This window comes from Macaca nemestrina, chromosome 10, assembly GCF_043159975.1.
Source record: "Macaca nemestrina isolate mMacNem1 chromosome 10, mMacNem.hap1, whole genome shotgun sequence".
NCBI classification, from domain to species: Eukaryota; Metazoa; Chordata; class Mammalia; order Primates; family Cercopithecidae; genus Macaca; species Macaca nemestrina.
Genome location: NC_092134.1, coordinates 110,164,980 through 110,185,847, shown reverse-complemented (window position 1 = coordinate 110,185,847; position 20,868 = coordinate 110,164,980). Strand labels below are relative to the sequence as shown.

Sequence of the window (20,868 nt, the reverse complement as noted above, 5' to 3'; positions counted from 1 at the left end):
ATCCTGGGCCTGGCTCCTCGACCCGCCCCTGGAGGCGGACCTCACTTGACTTAAACTCTGGGGCCCGGGAGGCCGCCGGCTTTACCCCTGCTTGCTGGGGTGGTCCTTTTCCCTTGTCGGTAAGTGTGAGGCGAGCACCCCGAGGTCCCTCCTTCGCCTTCCGGGGTGCGGGCGGGGCGGGGGCCGGGAGCCAGAGGCGCTCACGGCCGGGGCCGGCGCGCCGCGCGGAGCGCTTTTGTTCTGCGGCGAGAACGCAGTCGCGGGCGGCCCCGGAACCCGGGCCTCGGGCCCCGCCGGCTCGCGCGTCCCGCAGTCCGCCGCCCGAAGCTGGGCTCAGTCGCCGCGCTCTCTTCTGCCCGCCGTACTGGGGACGGCCCTGGGCCTCCGCGGACGCCGAGCCTTGCACCGGAGGGCGGGCCTCGCTGGCTGTTTTCCCTCATTGCCTGGCGCTGCGCGATAGAGGTCGCGAGTGGCGAGGGCGAGGACGCGTTTTGTTGAACTGCGAGGCGCGGCTGGTGAGGCGGGTGGGTATGAGAGCTGCTTATGTTTTTAAGGCTTTGCTGTCACTGGAGTGGAAAAAAAAAATCTTTGTTTTCCTATTTCCCGAGCGTTCTCCTCCTCCCCTGCCCTCTTAAGTCGAAGCCTCCTGGAACGGAATTGCTGTACTGGCATCTGTCTCCAAGTGGTCCGCGAACGCAAAGCGCCGGCGATGCTTTCTGTTCCTCGGCAATAGTTCCTTGAGGCATTTTTAAATGCACAAACGCATACCCATCTTAGGTGTTCTCGAGGGACACGGATTCCCTAAGCAAACGTCCTTAGGGTCCTGAGTTTAGCAGCAAACTTTCGGGGAATAATTTCCGTGGAAACAATTTGTAGTACATCGAGTGCATAACCGTCTTAAGACAAGGATGTGTAGGAGCTTGAGGCGCGTTTTCGTTTTGTGGGGGGCCGGTGCATCTCAGTAGGCGGGCCGCAGAGCTTGTTTGGAGATTGTATTTTTCTGCTAAATGTGTTAGCTTTAATCATGTTTCATTCATTGTTAATGTGCATGTATGTTAAGGTTTTAGGTTTTTTTCCCCTCTGCAGTCGGATTTTTTTCTATTTAACATTAATCCAATAAAGACAAGTGCAGAGATAAAGTGTTACTGTTTTGCAATGATACTACAATAGCCGACCTAGAGGAGCGCACATAGATTCTGACTTAAGTGAATGGTGTTTTCAGGCCAGACCTAGTTTCTATTTCTGTTAGTTAGGACACTTAATAAGAATTCAGTAAAGTTAGCATGTTTTCTGTGCAGCCTTAAAAGAAAACAGTTTTGCACAGCAGTGTCATATCTAGTAAACACATTAGCATGTCCTCTTTTATTTTAAAACGTTTCTTGTTGTCCCTAGGACCAAAGAAGTAAATACTGTATGGAGGGGGACTGATGTGTTTGGAGTGAAATGGGAACATACACAATAATTAAAGACTAAAGTTGTGCTTAACGGTGAGTATTATCACCTCTAAGAAACCCACCCTGATTTAACCAGGCAGTTATTCACATGTAACTATGGAGTAATTTACCTGTTACCGAATTAAAATTACTAGCTCAGTGAATCAACATTGGTTAAAAATTAAACTGTGGGACTCAATGGATTTGACAACAAAGCTTGAGAAGAAGAAATGTTGTCGGCATAGTACTGAAAAATCAGTTGTTAATCTTAGCAAAATGAGAAAGAGGTCTGTGGTAAGGTAATTGTAGTGGAAGTTACCTGGGCAGAGGTCTGCTTCTGTCTGTGCTGTGTTTCTTATGTGATTGTTTTTATTATATTTTATTACTGTTGGTGGCACATAGGGGAATGTGGCACAGAGCACCACTCTGAAGGATGCATCCTGTACAGCCAAAGTGGGCATGTCCAGGGCTTTCATCTGTAACCACAAAATGTCTTAGGAAGTCTCACCTAATGATAAAGATCATGGTCCCTGTAACCACACTGCTTTGGTTTAAATCTTAGCTGTAGCACTCAGCAGTATCTGTACAACCCTGGAAAAATAAACCTCTGCCTGTTTTCTCATCTATAAAATGGGGAAAAGTACTAATGTCATAGGATTGTTATGGTAGAGTTACAGGAGTTTCATGCATATCACAGTTAAACAGCTCTTGAAACATGGTGAGTGCCCAATAAATGTTAGCTATTGTCATGTTAGAGGAAATAGATTTTGTGGCCTGGGACATGTAATGCTGTCTTAGCAGAAATTCAGCTGGTTCATTTAAGCTCTAATTTCATGAGCTTTTTGTTGATTAAACCCATCACTGTAGATCCTCTTAGATTCTCTTTTTTGTAGGTCCTGTTTTGTTAGAAAGTATCCGTCACTACTGGTCCACATCTGGATTTACCTGCAGTGTTGTTTGAAATAAAAAATGCCTCCACTGAATTCCTAGGCAGGACAAACTTGCCCCAAAGCTTTGTTCTTCTACATTATCTCTGTGGTTGTACAGGAATCTCTCTTCCCTCCTAGATTATCAGTGTCTTGGAGATAGTTGGAGCTCAAATGCTTAGGGAATTGATTTAATGTTGCTTAAAACTTACTTGTAGGCCAGGTGTGGTGGCTCATGTCTACAATGCCAGCACTTTAAGAGGCTGGAGCGGGCAGATCACTTGAGGCCAGGAGTTCGAGACCAGCCCTGGACTCAAGTTGGCCAACATGGCGAAACCCTGTCTCTACTAATAATACAAAAATGAGTCAGGCGTGGTGGCACACGCCTGTAATCCTAGCTACTCGAGTGGCTGAACCCGGGAGGCAGAGGTTGCAGTGACCTGAGGTCACCCCATCGCACTGTGGGCCTGGGCAACAGAGCAAGACTCTGTCTTTTAAAAAAAAAAAAAAAAAAAAGGTATTTATGAAGGTGAATTTCAAGAATCTAATCAGGCCTCCCTCCCTTCCCCATTAGAGGCACACTCTATTATGTAAAACAGACAGGGAGTGTATTCATTTTGAGATAAGTCCAGGAGAATAGTCGACTAACCCTGGCTATAGATACGCAAGTTAACATTCACTTTGGAAGGAGGTTGTGAAGAAAGAATCTTGGACCTTGAGGAATTCTAAATGCTTTGTTGGGTGGCAACTATGCAATACTTATACTATTCCTAATACCTTAAGTGTACTTGTACGTGAAGAGCAAAGTTGGAGGCTGTTGAGGTAAATATCTCAAGTGAGATTGGAACTATACATTTTATGCTCCTGGTTTTCATGATCGCAAAAATTTAATGACAGTAACTTAGATTCTTTTGGTGTATCAAATTACAAGGTTTCATTTGTAAATAAAGTCTTGTGATTAAAATGACAAAGTGTATTAAAAGAAGTTGTATTGTCCAGTTAAGTTTCAAGAAACAGAAACCATAAGGAGATTATTATTTTCCAAGCCCCAGAGGAGAATTCATTAGATGACATACTTTTAAAGTTCATGGAGCAGGGCCGGGCGTGGTGGCTCACACCTGTAATCCCAGCACTTTGGGATGCCAAGGTGGGCAGATCACCTGAGGTCAGGAGTTGGAGACCAGCCTGGCCAACATGGTGAAACCCCGTCTCTACTAAAAGTACAAAAAATTAGCTTGGTGTGATGGCACATGCCTGTAATCCCAGCTACCCGGGAGGCAGAGGTTGCAGTAAGCCAAGATCGCACCACTATACCCTAGCTCGGGTGACAGAGTGAGACTCTGTCTCAGAAAATAAAGTTCATGGGCCAGTCGTAGTGGCTCATGCCTGTAATCCCAGCACTTTGGGAGGCCAAGGCAGGTGGATCATGACGTCAGGAAATTGAGACCACCCCTGGCTAACAAGGTGAAATCCCAAAATTAGCTGGGTATGGTGGCATGTGCCTGTAGTCCCAGCTACTCAGGAGGCTGAGACAGGAGAATCACTTGAACCCAGGAGGGAGAGGTTGCAGTGAGCTGAGATCACACCACTGCACTCCAGCCTGGGCGACAGAGCGAGACTGTGTCTCAAAAAAAAAAAAAAAAAAAGTTCATGGATCAGAACCTTTGGGTTTTGATAGATCCAGGATCTAAATCTGAAGGAAAGTTTTAAAGATTTGGGACACTGTATCTTTGAGCTCTGCTGTCCTCTGCCTTGGTTCTCAGGCAGACCATTTCTCCACTGGGCAGCCCTGACATCTCCAGATACATATGCAAGCAGCTTCAAGTTGTTCAGAGCATACCTTTTGTAACTATAGTTAGAGATAAAATTTATAAGCCATTGATTCACCCATTTACACACAGTGTACAGTTTCAGTGGTTTTTAGTATATTCAGATTTGTGTACCCATCACCACTATCAATTTAAGAACATTTTATTGACCCCCAAAATACCTCCATATTCAATAGTGGTAACTCCCCATTTTCTCCAATGCACCTTTCCCCAGGTAACCATTAATCTATTTCTGTAAGTTTGCGTATTCTGAACATTTCATGTAACTAAAGTCATAATATGTAGTGTGATGTGGTTTCCCCCAGCATGTTTTCAAGGCTCATTTATGTTAACACATGTATGTTACTTCATTCGTTTTTATTGCCAAATATTCCATTGTATGGATATACCACTTTTGCTTATTCTTCGTCAGTTAACAGACCTTTGACATGTTTTCACTCTTGGCTACTATGAATAGTGCAGCTATGATCATTCATATATTTATGTAGATGTGTGTTTTCAGTACTTTTGGGTAAATATCTAGAAGTGAAATTCCTTGGTTATGATAACTGTTTAACATTTTGAGGAACTGCCAGACTGTTATCCAAAGTAGATTTACTGTTTTATTTTTATTTTTTATTTAACTTCTGTTTTACGTTTGGGGGTACGTGTGTAGGTTTATTATATAGGTAAAATTGTGTCATGGGAGTTTGTTGTACAGATTATTTCATCACCTAGGTATTAAGCCTAGTACCCAATTGGTTGTTTTTTTTGAATCCTCCCCCTTCACCCGCCTGTAGGTCCCAGTGTGTTAGTTTCCTCTACATGTCCATGTGTTCTCATCATTTAGCTCCCACTTATGTGAAAGCATGCAATATTTGGTTTCCTGTGTTAGTTTGCTAAGGATAATGTCCTCCAGCTCCAAGCACCTACAAAGGACATGATCTCATTCTTTTTTTATGACTGAATAGTATTCCCTAGTGTATGTGTACTGTTTTCTTTATCCAGTTTACCATTGATGGGCGTTTAGGTTGATTCCGGGTCTTTGCTATTGTGAATAGACATGCACCATTTTATAAAGCAGTGTTTTAGAGTCCTCATTTGTCTACATCCATAGTTAACTTTTATAGCCATTAAAGTGAGCCTGAAGTGGTCGCTCATTGTGATTGTGATTTGCATTTCCCTGATGATTAGTGATGTTAAGCATCTTTGTATGTGCATATTGATTTCTTTGGAGAAGTATCTATTCAAAACCTTTGGCCTTAAATTTGTGTTGTCTTTGGATTGTCAAGTTGTAAGTTTTTAAGATATCCTGGATTCTTCTCATTCCTTACTAGGGACCATAAGTGAAGGTTTATCTCTGGGTTCTAGGTTCTATTCTATTGATTGATGCCTGTCCTGTGTCAGTACTATATGGTTTTATCTATTGTAGTTTTGTCGTTTTGTTTTTTTGTTTGTTTTTAAGACGGAGTCTCACCCTGTTGCCCAGGATGGAGTGCAGTGGTGTGATCTTGGCTCACTGCAACCCCCGCCTACGATTCTTCTGCCTCAGCCTCCAAAGTAGCTAGGATTACAGGCACCCGCTACCACGCCGCGCTAATTTTTGTAGTTATGGTAGAGGCGAGGTTTCACCATGTTGGCCAGGCTGGTCTCGAACTCCTGACCTCAAGTGATCAGCGTGCCTCTGCTTCTCAAAGTGCTGGAATTACAGGCATGAGCCACTGCTCCCTGCCGGCTACTCCCTTTTCAGCCCCTCCTTTTTCTGCGTGGAAGTTGCTGAGTGGCAGTCAGAAAATGAAAGTACCTCTGATTGGTCCCCTCCCACAACCAATCAGGCTAGTGACTGGCCACTACTTCACTTACATAAAGTGAATCAATGGGAAACCTCTAGAGAGTATTTAAACCGCAGAAAATTCTGTAACTGACTGTCTTGAGCCACTTGCTGCATCTGTTCCCACCTTGTGGAGTGCACTCTACTTTAAAATAAATCTCTGCTTTGGCTGCCTTGCTTGTGTAGTTTGTTCAGTTCTTCGTTAAGATGCCAAGAACCTGGACAACTACCCTCAACTGCATGCTTTAGAGGAACTCTTCTGTTCCACTGAAGGCCTTTTGTCTATCTCCAGTGGCCGAAAATTGGCTTACTCCTATTATAAGAAGCAATACTTCCTAGCCAACATGGTGAAACACCATCTCTACTAAAAATACAAAAATTAGCTGGGTGTGGTGGCGCTATCTGTAATCTCAGCTACTGGGGAGGTCGAGGCAGGAGAATCGCTTAAAGCCAGGAGCTGGAGGTTGCAATGAGCCAAGATCACGCCACTGCACTCTAGCCTGGTGACAGAACGATACTTTGTCTCAAAAAAAAAAAAATAAAAAAAGGAAGCGATACTTATACTTCGAATACAGTTTTTACCTCAACACAGTATTGTCTTAATATGGTTTGTACCCGCCTGCCACACACTGATGTGTCATGTGTACTTGGGGGTACTTGTCAGCACTTTTCAGATATTTAAGATCACCAGACCTCTAGTACACTGTGTGTCCAATCTTTTGGCTTCCCTAGGCCACTTCGGAAGAGGAATTGTCTGGAGCCGCACATAAAATACGCTAACAATAGATGATGAGCTTTAAAAAAAAAATTGCAAAAAAAATTCTCTATGTTTTAAGAATGTTTATAAATCTGTGTTGGGCCTCATTCAAAGCCATCTTGGGCTGCATGCTGCCCATGGGCTGCAGAGTGGACAAGCTTGATCTAGTAGATGTTTCCTTGAGGTGGGTATCCAGAGGGCTCCAAAATGAATTACTTGGCAGAATTCTGGTAGGGTAAGTGGCTTCCACTTCATGTATTCTCTATTGTCTTTAATTCCCATTTTAGGGAATAATACAATATAAAACATGGTCTAAAATTTGTCTGTGGCATCTCTGCTCTGAAGGCACAACAGACTAGTGTCAGTATGCTAGCCTGAATGATGATAGTCTGTTGCATTGGTCTGAACTTCCTGCTGGCCAGTCAAGATAGATGTGATTGCGAGCACTTCTTGCTGTACCTGTGTTAATGAGTCAGAAAAAGTAGAGCAATTTATTTCTTCCTTTTTAAGGGAGAAAGCCCTGTCACTCTCACTGGTGAAGCTTTGTAGTTGGGATATATTTAGTTGTCTCTGCATGGGGAACCTTGCGGTATATCCTCCACAATAGGTGTGATCATCCTGCTGGGAATCACCATTGCAGGCACTTTTTAATCCATTGTTGCTTAAGACAAGGTACAATGGATTAGGGTATCCGATCAGATGGCCTGTGGTTCTGAATAGAGTTTATAGCTGGATACATGAAAGATTGGAAGGCAGAGTTGTAGGTGAACAGCTTCACCATGGTGCCCTGATGACTTGCTCTTCTCATAGACCATGGAGGCAAAGCTTAGGCTTAATCACAGGATGACCCATATTCTGGCCGGACACCCTGCAGGTCCTCCAAGAACAAAGTGAGAGAAAAGCAGCCCTGTGAGAAACAGTCACAAAGCTGTTTCTCATCTGCCTCCTTGGTTTCAATTGAGCATAGGACTTTACCACCTTGGGAGGTATAGTTGCTGGCTATAAAATGGCCACAGTTTGGTGTTCTCATCTGACTTGGTGTCATCCTGTGGGGCTGAGGATACTGATCTTGATTTTGCTGTTGGACTTAGTAATACATGAATCCATTTGGCCTTTTGCTGACTGCACTTACAGAAGTGTAGAGAACTGTTCTGCCCCTTCTAACCACTGTGCTGTAGAGGGACGATTGCAAGTCTTTGTTAATTTGTTGTAACATTTAAATGAGATAAAGTATATAAAGCATTCCGCATAGTTCTTTACATACAGATGTTCAAAAGTTAGTTGTTTATAATAGTACAGATGTACCTCAGCTTATGATGGAGTTACATCTCAATAACCCATATTAAGTAGAAAATAAAGTCAAAAATGGGGTTTTATAGACACGATGGGATGGGAAAACACAACATCCAAAAAAACTTAGCTAGCACAGTACACCATTGATCGTTTTTGTTTTGTTTTGTTTTAACGCACTGTGGGAGGGGCAGCCCCCGCCCCCCGCCCCACCGAAACACCAGCCTGCCTCTGCAGGAGGGATTTTTTTTTCGGTATTGATTGTTAATGCTCGTGATCACGTGACTGGCTGCTGTGGCTTGCTGCCACCACTCAGCGTGGAAGAATATCATACTGCCTATCACAGGCCTGGGAAAAGATAGAAATTCAAAGTACAATTTCTGCTGAATGCCTGTATCACTTTTGCATCATTGTAAAGTCAAAATTATTAAGTCATACCATTGCATTGTGGTCCAGGACCATCTGGGCTTAGAAAAATGGATTCTCAAAAGCCTATTTAGGGACTGATAGGCTAATTTTTTCTGTGACTAAGGATACAGAAAGCCAGAGCTAGTACAGGTTGAATAAATTGTGTTACATTTGGAATTCCTGAAAAGTAGCTTTTTACACTGAATTGTTAGTAGTGGTGGTTTTGTTAACTTTCTAGAGGTATCTCTAATTTTTCTAATGCTTATATTGCAAATCAGGTTTTCAATGGAAAATAGACTTTTCTCAATTTAACCATGTCAGTGGATACTCTTCAAATAAACTTTGCTTTGTGGAACATAAGAGATGGAACTTACAAAGCCATAAGGGAAGTTTTCAATTTAAAATACCAGAGCAAATTTACATATTTTAGGTATGAGAATAGTATTTCAATGTATATTATATATTTCTTAAGTCCTATGTGTTTTAGGTACTGAAATGCTTACAGATGAAATCATGCTGTGTCTGTGGTTGGCATAGATAGAAAAGGAAACAGAAGGGGTCAGGACTTTTTCCCATTTAGAAGTTTACATTAGGACTTCTCTTTAATGTGGTGTTGAGATAATGTTTGTTTATTCAGAAAACACTGAAACCTGCTAGACATTATCTAGATGGCGTGTGTCTTTTGGGTTGGCCTGAAAGACTTTTTTATGCCTGTTGTATTGGCTGTTAATAGTACTTTGATTTACTCTAATAATGTTGCTCTTACCTTTAATAAATTGTCAACCCACTTTTCCTTTTTTGAGACAGATCTTGCTGTGTCATCCAGGCTGGAGTACAGTGACACTACCATAGCCCACTGCACTCTCAACTTCCCATGCTCAAGTGATCCTTCCACCTCAGCCTCCCACGTAGCTGGGACTATAGGCATGCACCGCCACACCTAGCTAATGTTTCGATTTTTGTTTTTATTTTTTTGTAGAGACTGGGTCTTACTGTGTTGCCCATGCTGGTTTTGAACTGCTGGACTCTGCCTCAGCCTCTCAGCATGCTGAGATTATAGGTGTGAGCCACCACACCTGGCCAGTGGTAACCCCTATATATAAAACAATTCTTAGGCTGAGGTGGGTGGATCGCTTGAGTTCAGGAGTTCAAGACCAGCCTAGGCAACATGGCGAAGCCTCATCTCTACAAAACAAAAAAAAATTAGCCGCACGGTGGCATTCACCTGTAGTCCCAGCTACTTGGGAAGCTGTGGTGAGAGAGTTGTTTGAGCCAAGGAGTCGGAGTTGCAGTGAGCTGAGATCATGCCACTATACTCTAGCCTGGGTGACATAGTGAGACCCTGTCTCAAAAAAAAAAAAAAAAAAAACCAAATTCTTGCTGTGACTCAGTTTATACTTCCATATTCTATTTTTTGCTATTTTATCTGACCTACAGCAGACCTGGCCACCATGCCATATGCACAGTGTTAGGTTCATTTTCTGGTTTGGTTGGTTTTCTTTTGTTTTTGAGACATTTCTTGCTCTGTCGCACAGTCTGGAGTGCAGTGGCATGATTCCCGCTCACCACAGCCTCAACCTCCTGGGTTCACCCAATGCCTCAGCCCACCAAGTAGCTGAGAATACAGGCCTGCACTACCACAATGTTGCCCAGGCTAGTCTGGAACTTGAGCTCAAGTGATCTGCCCGCCTTGGCCTCCCAAAGTTTTGGGATTACAGGCGTGAGCCACTGTGCCCAGCCTGGGTCTATTTTCTTATAGTTCTTTCTATTCATGTGTATGTGTGCTTGTGCATGTATGTTTAACATGGATAGTATATGGTTATTCCTTATAGGTATTATTTTAGATTACTTTTTGCTTTGTAATTTTCTGTAGTAAGCCCAGTTTACAAATAAAGGAAGCTGTTGGGTTAACAGCTTTTCAGTTATTTGCATTGTGTGGATATAGAGTATTTTTAAATTTTCACAGATATTGTTAATCTTAGTGAGATCTTTGATATGAAAATCCACAACCATAATTATATTTATGCTTTCTTGCAGCTGTTTACTTCTAATTATTTCCTGATTCACAAATTAATTTTTGCAATTCACAACTTCCAAGAATACTTGTACTGTTGGATTCAATCCGCAGTAATCTGCAGAAGAAGAGAAGCAGAATTATACCTAGAAGTCAACTAATGGACAGTTAGTCACCCACCTACATGTTGAGGTATTCTGGGCCTTTTTCTTTCACCCTCACTGGAAGGGAATGTGGGTGGGAATTTAAGACATCTACTTCCTTGTTGATTTTCCGCCTATTTGTTCTATTCATTATTGAAAGTAGGGAATTGAAGTCTTCCACTCTTATTGGTGAATTGTGGTTTTTGCTTTTTGTATTTTGATGCTCTCTTAGGTATTAATAACCTACAGATCACATTTGACAGTTTTAAGTAAACAGGCTTCCAGATTAACCTGCTTTGGGGAGGTCTTGTGATACAAGGTGGTGACATCCTGTCCTTGAGTAAAGAATCTTACGCATTCCTCAAATTGATATACTGATCAATACATAACCTAACGCTCAAAAGGGTGCTGCTTTTATTTGTAAATCATCAGGTTTTATTGATGCAAGTTTTCTTGCACATAGACATTTTAGCCTATATGTTGCAATCAGTAGCCAATGATTATAACCTCAGTATTGTATCCTCCAACGAAAAACAACAATTTGAGTATTAGGAGTCCCCCTCCCTTCTCCTAAAGTTTCCCATAAAAGCCTTCCAACTCGTAGCGGACTCCAGAACACTTCAAACTCTGTTGGTATGTCTTCTCAGATTGATCCTCACATCTGCTCTCCAGTAAACTTTTATCAGATTATTTCTACCTCAACAACCTTCGTGTTAGACAACAGTGCACATATGTTTGTAATTGTTATCTTGGTGGGTTGATCCTTTTATCATTATAGAATGCATCTTTTTATCAACATTTTTTGTTTTAGTCTGTTTTGTCTGACACTAATATAGGCTTTCCAACTTTCTTTTGTTGTTGCCCAGGCTAGAGTGCAGTGGCACAATCTCAGCTCATTGCAGCCTCTGCCTCCCAGGTTCAAGTGATTCTCCTGCCTCAACCTCCCAAGTAGCAGGGATTACAGGCATGTACCACTGTGCCCGGCTAATTTTTTGTATATGGTGGAGACGGGGTTTCACCAGGTTGGTCAGGCTGATCTCGAATTCCTGACCTCAGGTGATCCACCCACCTCGGCCTCCCAAAGTTCTGGGGTTATAGGTGTGAGCCACCGCACTTGGCCTGCATTCCAGCTTTCTTGGAGCTATTTGTGTGATATTTTTTCATTGTTTTACTTTCAGTCTGTGTTTTTGGATCTAAAGTGTATCTCCTGGAGACAATAGCGTATAGTTGGATAGTTTTTAAAATCCAGACTGACATTCTCTGTCTTTTGGATTGTGATATTATGAAATATATCTCTGGTCTTTATCCCTGTTTTCAGGCATACAAGTCCTAAAATTCGTGCAATCTCCAAAGTGATAAATGTTTGTTTGGTTTTTTTTGTATGCTAATAAGTTGACTTATGGCTGGCATCCCCTAGTTTCAGAATGGAGGGCTGGTCACCTGAAAGACCAAGGCCCGATTAAAGGGTTGGGACTTTTCAGCCCTACTCCTAATTCCTGGTACCAATTGTCTATCTTAGTCCATTTTCTGTTACTTATAGCAGAGTAACTGAAACAGGGGCCTTTATGAAGAAAAGGAATTTATTTCTTACACCTGTGAACTCTAGGGTTGAAAAGGGTACACCTGGTTGAGGGGGAGGGGGTGAGGTTAAGTTGATCACCAATAGCCAATGGTTTAATTAATCAAACCTGTGCAATGAAGCCTCCATAAGACTGGAAAGGATAGAGTTTGGAAGGCTTTTCAGATTGCTGAGCAAGTGGAGGTTCCTAGAGGGGGGCGCACCCAGAGAGGGCATGGAAATTATGTGCCCCTTCTCATGTGACCTTGCCTTCTACATCTCTTGATCTATATCCTTGGTAATGCACTTTATAAATAAACTGATAAGGTGTTCCCCGGGTTCTGTGAGCTGCTCTAACACATTAGTCAAACCAAAGGAGCGGATCATGGGAACCCCAGTTTACAGTTGGTTGGTCAGAAGCACAGGTAAAATAACCTGGGGCTTGGTGTTGGCATCAGAAGTGGGGACAGTCTTGGCACGGTGGCTCACGCCTGTAATCCCAGCACTTTGGGAGGCCGAGGTGGGTGGATCATGAGATCAGGAGATCGAGACCATCCTGGCTAACACAGTGAAACCCTGTCTCTACTAAATATACAAAAAATTAGCCAGGCATGGTGGTGGGCGCCTGTGGTCCCAGCTGCTCGGGAGGCTGAGGCAGGAGAATGGCGTGAACCTGGGAGGCAGAGCTTGCAGTGAGCAGAGATCGCATCACTGCACTCTAGCCTGGGCGACAGAGTGAGGCTCATTCTCAAGAAAAAAAATAAATAAAAATAAAAATAAAAAGGGGGCAGTCTTGTGGGACTGAGCCCTAAACTTATGAGATCTGACACTATCTTCATATAGATGGTCTCGGAATTAAAATGAATTAGGACACCCACCTGGTGTGTACACTGCAGAACCGATTGCTTGTTACGTGGGGTGAGACACCCACACATCTGGTGTCAGAAGTGTGGGAAGCTTTATTCTTATATTCTCAGAATTGTTTATATAAAAATGTGATTTTTTAATATAATTACATTTACCTCAGTTTTTGTTTTTATGTCTCATTTCTTTTTATTCCTTTTTTATTCCTTAGTGGGATTTATTTTGCATAACTGAGTATTTTCTAATGTAGCATTTTAATTTCTTTTTTTGCTTTTTTGTTTTTAATTTCTTTTTTGAGACGGAGTCTTGCTCTGTTCCCCAGGCTGGAGTGCAGTGATGTGATCTCGGCTCACCGCAAGCTCCACCTCCCGGGTTCACGCCATTCTCCTGCCTCAGCCTCCCGAGTAGCTGGGACTACAGGTGCCCGCCACCACGCCCAGCTAATTTTTTGCATTTTTAGTAGAGACGGGGTTTCACCGTGTTAGCCAGGATGGTCTCGATCTCCTGACCTTGTGATCCGCCCGCCTCGGCCTCCCAAAGTTCTGGGATTACAGGCGTGAGCCACCTCATGTTTTTAATTTCTTTAACAATATTTTCACTGTATTTATTGTTACTTCATGGAAGCACAAATTCTTTTTAAAAGTATTTTTTATTTTAAAGTATCAGTGATGGAGGCTGGCAGAGAACTTGGGGCAAGAATTTATTTTCTCAGAGAAATGGTAATGATGGACTATGGAAACCTTATCTGTGGTAATCTGTGTTACAGTATATTCTCAAAAGTTCTGAGAATACATTATATCCACCAGCAGATTATGACTGCAGCTGACCATTGAACAACTTGAGTTTGAACCATGTGGATCCACATACACATGGATTTGACTTTTTTTTTTTTTTTTGGAGAGATGAGGTCACTCTCTATTGCCCAGGCTGGAGTGCAGTGTACAGTCATAGCTCATTACAGCCTCAAACATCTGGGCTCAAGCAGTCCTCCCATCTCTGCCTCCTGAGTAGCTGGGACTGCATCCACACACTACCTTGTCTGGCTATACGTGGAGTTTCTTCTGCATCTGCCACCCTAAGTCGTAATCCCTGTGTTGTGTAAGGGTCGATTGTATTTTCCTTTCACAATCTCTTTGCGTAGCTAGAGGCAATCTTCCGAAGAATGCAACATCAATTTAGGTCGTTCAGGAGTGCTTTTCCAGTTTTCAGTTTTCTTCTATGCCAGTAAAGGAGAGGGATGGAGAAAAAAAACCCAAGTTAACATAAAGACGGTTTCCCTTCCTACCCATATGCTCTGTATTAATTTGCTAGGGCTATGTTTGAGATAGGAAAACTGAAACTTCTTCACGCAATTGACCACTTCACCTCTGGTCACCAAACTGTATTTGGATTTCTCCCCATCCGCAAACTGTTTTCCAGCTGACAACAACTGGGTATCCTACAATTCAATTACATGTTGGCACCATCTACCTGGAGAAAGCATCAGAGCCCACAGGTTGAGGACTCAGTCCCACAAGACTGCCCCTAACTTCGCCAGTCCCGGGTCCTGGGTTGTGACCTGTACTTTTGACCAAGCTGTTACAAAGAGGGGATTGTCAAGACTCCCTCTGTGGATTTGATTAATTTGCTAGAGCTCACAGAACTCAGGGAAACAGTTTACTTATTATAAAGGCTATTAGATGAAGAGCCAGGTGGAAGAGATGCATGGGGGAATGCATATGTGAGCGCTTCCATGCCCTGTCCACCCTATGGTCACCTCTATGTTACCAGACACTCCTAGGAGATTATAGAGGTCTCAGGAGATCTGTGTCAGGAACCTAGTTCAAAGACCACATATTAGTGCAAAAGATTGTATACCCCAGTCTACAAGAGTTTTAGCTGTCCTGTGTCTGGAATCCTGGGCAGAGACCAAGTATGTATTTCTTACTGTGGGCTACTATGACAGAATGCCACAGACTGGGTGGTGTAAACAACAGAAATTTATTTCTCCCAGTTCTGGAGGCTGGAAGTCCAGGGTCAGTATGTTTGATTTCTGTTCTCCTGAAGCTTCTCTCTCAGTGGCTTGCAGGTGACTGTCTTCTTGCTGTGTCCTAACATAGTCCTTCCTCTGCAGGCCAACGTCGCTGGCGTCCCTCTTCCTATGGGGGATACTATTCGGATTAAAGCCCCACTCGAATGACCTCACTTAACCAATTACCTCCCTAAAGGCCCTATCTCCAAATACACTGGGACTTAGGGCTTTCATGTGTGAATTTTGGGGAGGGTACAATTCAGTTGATGAGACTCCCTCCTCCAGGTGGACGTAAAAGCCAGGGGACACTGAGCGGGGCAGGGGCAGTTATTAGGCATCATTAATTCTCCTTAGAAGTACTGCTTTTCTGCTGTCAGTGAACACTGTGACCCATTCTGCTTCCAACCTTGTAGACTAGTCAAACCAGTGAGGAACAAAGTCCTAACGTGTGAGAGTGGCAACATGAGTGTCAGTATATGGTGGCTGCCTTTTTTTTTTTTTTTTTTTTTTTTGAGACGGAGTCTCGCTCTGTCGCCCAGGCTGGAGTGCAGTGGCGCGATCTCAGCTCACTGCAAGCTCCGCCTCCCGGGTTCACGCCATTCTCCTGCCTCAGCCTCCCGAGTAGCTGGGACTACAGGCGCTGCCACCACGCCCAGCTAGTTTTTTGTATTTTTAGTAGAGACGGGGTTTCACCGTGTTAGCCAGAATGGTCTCGATCTCCTGACCTCGTGATCCGCCCACCTCGGCCTCCCAAAGTGCTGGGATTACAGGCGTGAGCCACCGCGCCCGGCCTTTTTTTTTTTTTTAAGATAGACTTTCTTTGCTAGAGGAGTTTTAGGTTTAAAGAAAATTGAGGTCGGGCATGATGGTTCACGCATGTAATCCCAGCCCTTTGGGAGACCGAGGCAGGTGGATCATGAGGTCTGGAGGGAGTTTGAGACCATCCTGGCCAACATGGTGAAACCACATCTCTACCAAAAATGCAAAAAATGAGCTGGGCATGGTGGCACATGCCTATAGTCCCAGCTACTCAGGAGGCTGAGGCAAGAGAATCGCTTGAACCTGGGAGGTGCAGGTTGCACTGAGCCCAGATTGTGCCACTGCACTCCAGCCTGGGCGCCAGAGCGAGACTCCCGTCTAAGAAAAAAAGAAAAAGAAAATAGAGCTTATAGTACAGAGCATTCCCATATATGAGCTTTATAGGAACCTCCCATCTCCACAACTCTCTTTCACTGTTAGCAACTTGGATTAGTGATATTGATATGTTGTTATTAAAGTCCCTCACTAACTTTAGAGTTTTCTCTGTATCTTGTGGGTCTTACAGGTTTTGATAAATGCATAATACTATGCATCTACTATTATAAGAGTTTTAAAAAATAACTTTATGAAATCAAAACATACCTAAGAAAGGGTAAAAATGGTAAGTGTATAGCCCAGTGGGTTATGTAGGGAACATACTTGTGTGTAAGCACCACCCTGGTCAAAAGCTGTCTTCATGCTACTTACTACCAATTGCTCTTCCATCACACCTTATAAAAAGTACCACTACAGTCCCTAGATGATTGGTTTTGTCTGTGTTTCAATCTTTATATAAATGGAATCATGGTTTATTCTTTCGTCTCTGGCCTTTTTCACTCAGTAGTGTGTTTGTTAGATTAATTCATATTGTTGCATATAGCTGAGTTTATTAATTTTTGTTACTATAGTGTTTCATTAATATGAATACATTTCTGTTTTGTTTGTTTCCAGTTTTTGCTTACTGCACCTAATGCTGCTGGCAGTGTTATAATTATGCATTTCTGTTTGGTACATAACCTAGGAATGAAACTTCTAGGTCTCAGGGCTTGCGTTTATTAACCCTTGGTAGATGATGCCATACATCTTTCCAAAGTGTTGGTCAATTTAAGGGTCATTATATACTCCTATCACCATTGTATGAGAGTTCCATTTGTTCCACTTTCTTGCCAACATTTGGTATTGAGAGTTGAAAAAATTCTAGCCATTGTGAGTGTATAGTATTACCACCTTATGGTTTTCATTTACATTTCTGACATTAATAATGGATTTAGCACTTAACCAAAAATTTTGCCATTTAAATATAGTTGACCCTTGAATAACATAGGAATTAGGATAACTGACATTTGTGCAGTAAAAAAAAAATCCACATTTGACTCCACCAAAACTTAATCACTAACAGCCTGCTGTTTAGTGGAAGCCTTACCAATAACATAAATAGTTGATAAACGCACATTTTGTATGTTACATGTATTATATGCCGTAGTCTTAGAATAAGCTCGAGAAAAGGAAATTTTGTTAAGAAAATCATAAGGGGTCGGATGCGGTGGCTCACGCCTGTAATCCCAGCACTTTACAGCTCACGCCTGTAATCCCAAGGCGGGTGGATCACAAGGTCGGGAGTTCGAGACCAGCCTGGCCAACATGGTGAAACCCTGTCTTGACTAAAAATACAAAAATTAGCCTGCCATGGTGACGGGACCCTGTAATCCCAGCTACTCGGGAGGCTGAGGCAGGAGAATCGCTTGAAACTAGGAGGCAGAGGTTGCAGTGAGCCGAGATCATGTCACTGCACTCCAGCCTAGGCAGCAGAGCGAGACTCATCTCAAAAAAAAAAAAAAAAATCATAAGGAAGAGGAGGATATATTTACTATTCATTAAGTGGAAATGGATCATCATAAAGGTCTTTATCCTCATCACATTTATCTTGACTAGGCAGAGGAGGAGGAAGAGAAGGGGTTGGTGTTGCTGTCTCCAGGGTGGCAGAGACAAAAGAAAATCCACATATAAGTGGACCCACGCACTTCAAAGCCACATTCAAGGATCAACTGTAGTGTCTATCACATGGTATTTAATTAAGCTTCATGCTTATTTTTTATTGAGTTGTCTACATTTTTCTTTTTACGTAATTCCCTATACAGGCTGGATATGAGCTCTTTGGTATGTACTGTAAGTGTACTCTTCTAGAGAGTGACTTTACTTTTTCACTTCCTTAATGGTGTTTTTTGATAAACAGGGGTGATTAATTTTGATGCAGTCCATTTTATGGACCTTTTTTCTTATTGTTCATTGTGTCCTGTTTTACAAACCTTCCCCTATCCCGAAGGCATAAAGATATTCTCTTCTATTTTTGAGATGGAGTTTCGCTTTTGTTGCCCAGGCTTGAGTGCGGTGGTGCGACCTCAACTCACCGCGACCTTGGCTCACTGCAACCTCCGCCTCCCTGGTTCAAGCGATTGTCCTGCCTCAGCCTCATGAATAGCTGGGATTACAGGCATGTGCCACCATGCCCAGCTGATTTTTGCGTTTTTAGTAGAGACGGGGCTTCACCACGTTGGTCAGATTGGTCTCAAACTTCTGACCTCAGGTGATCTGCCTGCCTCAGCCTCCCAAAGTGCTGGGATTTACAGGCGTGAGCCACCATGCCCAGCCTGTTTCTGGAAACTTTAAAACGATAATCTACCTGGGATTGATTTGTTTGTGTATGTCTCTGGGTGTGTAATTGGATAAGGCTTATTTTCATTTGTGGCATATAGATAACCAATTGACCTAGCTTCATGTATTGAAAAGAACTTTTTCCTAACTTTGTCATAAAACAAGTGTCTGTATATATGAAAGTGTATATATGTCTTCACTATTCATGCTTGTTTTGCATTTCTGTGGAAAGTTTATAATCAAGCTTGTAAATTTACACCAAAAAATCCAGTGGGATTATTGGAATTGCATTGACTCTTTATTACTTTTTCTTTTTCTTTTTTTTTTTTTGAGACAAGATCTCATTCTGTTTCCCAGGCTGGAGTGCAAATGGTGCAATCTCAGCTCACTGCAACCTCCACCTCCTGGGCTCAAGTAATCCTCCCACCTCAGCCTCCCAAGTAGCGGGTACAACAGATGTGCACACCTGGCTAATTTTTTTTTTGTATTTTTGGTAGAGACAGGGTTTCACCATGTTGTTCAGGCTGGTCTTGAACTCCTGACCTCAAACAGTCACCCAGCTCTGCCTCCCAAAGTGCTGGGATTATAGGCAAGAGCCACTGCGCTTGACCTAAATTTTGAGATCATTGGCATCTTTAATGCTGCCTTCAAAAACTTGAACATGGCATATCTTTACACTCAGTTCTTTGTTGTTAGAGATGTGACACATCCTTCATTTTTGAAGTATTTGTTTTTTTATGGTATTTCTAAAAATTACTGCTGATAATATTCCTGCATATTGACCTTATTTTCAGGGATTGTAATAAACAGTAGAACAAAAAGAAAATCTCTACATAGTTTTGGATTTTCTATATAATATCTGATACTCAGTTTTGTGTTTTCCTCTCTGCTTCTTATACTTCCTAATATTTTTTTCTTTATAGCAGCTGGGATCTCCAGTAAAATGATTAATAGGAGTGATAGTGGCATCTTCTATGTTACTATTTAATTGTTTCACCTACTTCAAAAGAAATTTCTATCCTTTATAATTTTTTAATTATGTAGGGGATTTGATTTTTTTTTAGATGGGCTCTCGCTGTGTCACCAGGCTGGAGTGCAGTGGCGCAATCTCGGCTCACTGCAGCCTCCCAGGTTCAAGCAATTCTCCTGCCGCAGCCTCCCGAGTAGCTGGGATTATAGGCGTGAGCCACCACACCCGGCCCCACAATGCTTCTGACACTAGATGTGTGGGAATTTTTTCCCAACTGACCAATTCTTTCCACATACCAACTGGATGGTTTGTGATTCGATTCAATTCTGACACTGTCTACCTGACATTACCATCAGAACCCACAAATTAAAGGGCTCAGTCCTACAAGACTGCCCCCACTTGAAGCCAGTCACAAGTCCAGGCTCGTACTTCTGACCAACTGGCTATAAAGCAAATAAGGCATGCTTTCTCTGAGGTCACTACCTTCCCAGCACTTCAGTGTGTTCTGTTCACCAACCCAGAAGCTCGGTTCATCAAATCTCAATGTTCAAGAGTTTTGTTTTGTTTTTTAAAAAAACAGTCTTACTCTGTCACCCAGGCTGGAGTGGAGTGGTGCTACCATGGCTTACTGCAGCCTCGACCCCCAGGCTCAGATGATCCTCCCATACTGCCTTCTGTTTTGAGTGGGTGGCTGGGACTATGGGCATGCACTACCATGACGGGCTTTTTTTTTTTTTTTTTTTTTTTTTAATTTTTTAATTTTCAGTAGAGACAGGGTTTCACTATGTTTCCCAGGCTGATCTTGAACTCCTGGGCTCAGGAGATCCTCCTGCCTCAACTTCACGGACTGCTGGGATTACAGGCATGAGCCACCACACCCAGTTGAGAGTTTTTATAGAGTGCAATCTCCAGCTCCCCCCACCAGCTTTATGGAGGTCAGTGGTTAGAACTAAAAGTTCCAACCCTCTAGTACTTGGTATTCCTGGTGACTATCAGCTCTATCCTGATGGTATCTAGGGGCCCCCACTTTAAGCCACCTCAGTAGCATAGACTCAGGTGTGTGCAAACAGAGTTCATTATGAATAACAAGATATTTATGAATTAGTGTTTGCTTGTGCCAGAAATTTTCTTTTCCTTTTTTTTTTGAAACAGAATCTTCACTCTGTCACCCCGGCTAGAGTGCAGTGGTATGATCTCAGCTTACTGCATCCTCTACCTCCCAGGTTCAAGTGATTCTTGTGCATCAGCCTCCTGAGTAGCTGGGATTACAGGTGTGCACCACCACACCCAGCTAATTTTTTGTATTTTTAATAAAGATGGGGTTTGGCATGTTAGCCAGACTGGTCTCAAACTGTTGACCTTAGGCAATCCACCTGCCTCTGCCTCCCAAAGTGCTAGGATTACA

At 42.7% G+C, this 20,868-nt stretch overlaps 1 protein-coding gene across 6 annotated transcripts in view; it reads left to right on the top strand.

The window, feature by feature from the left end:
- The first annotated feature begins 3 nt into the window (after positions 1-3).
- RESF1 (retroelement silencing factor 1) overlaps positions 4-20,868 on the top strand; it is a 33,502-nt gene continuing 12,637 nt past the window's right edge. The window contains exons 1-4 of one of the 6 annotated variants that reach the window (XM_071071917.1): positions 4-119; positions 1,393-1,487; positions 10,491-10,659; positions 17,774-17,905. The gene's annotated coding sequence lies outside the window, so the exon portion shown is untranslated. Of the gene's footprint in view, positions 120-419; positions 525-1,392; positions 1,488-2,870; positions 3,182-10,490; positions 10,660-17,773; positions 17,906-20,868 lie in introns of those variants that run through there. The other 5 variants (XM_011745766.2, XR_011609245.1, XM_011745767.2 and 2 more) reach the window with 5 other exon arrangements.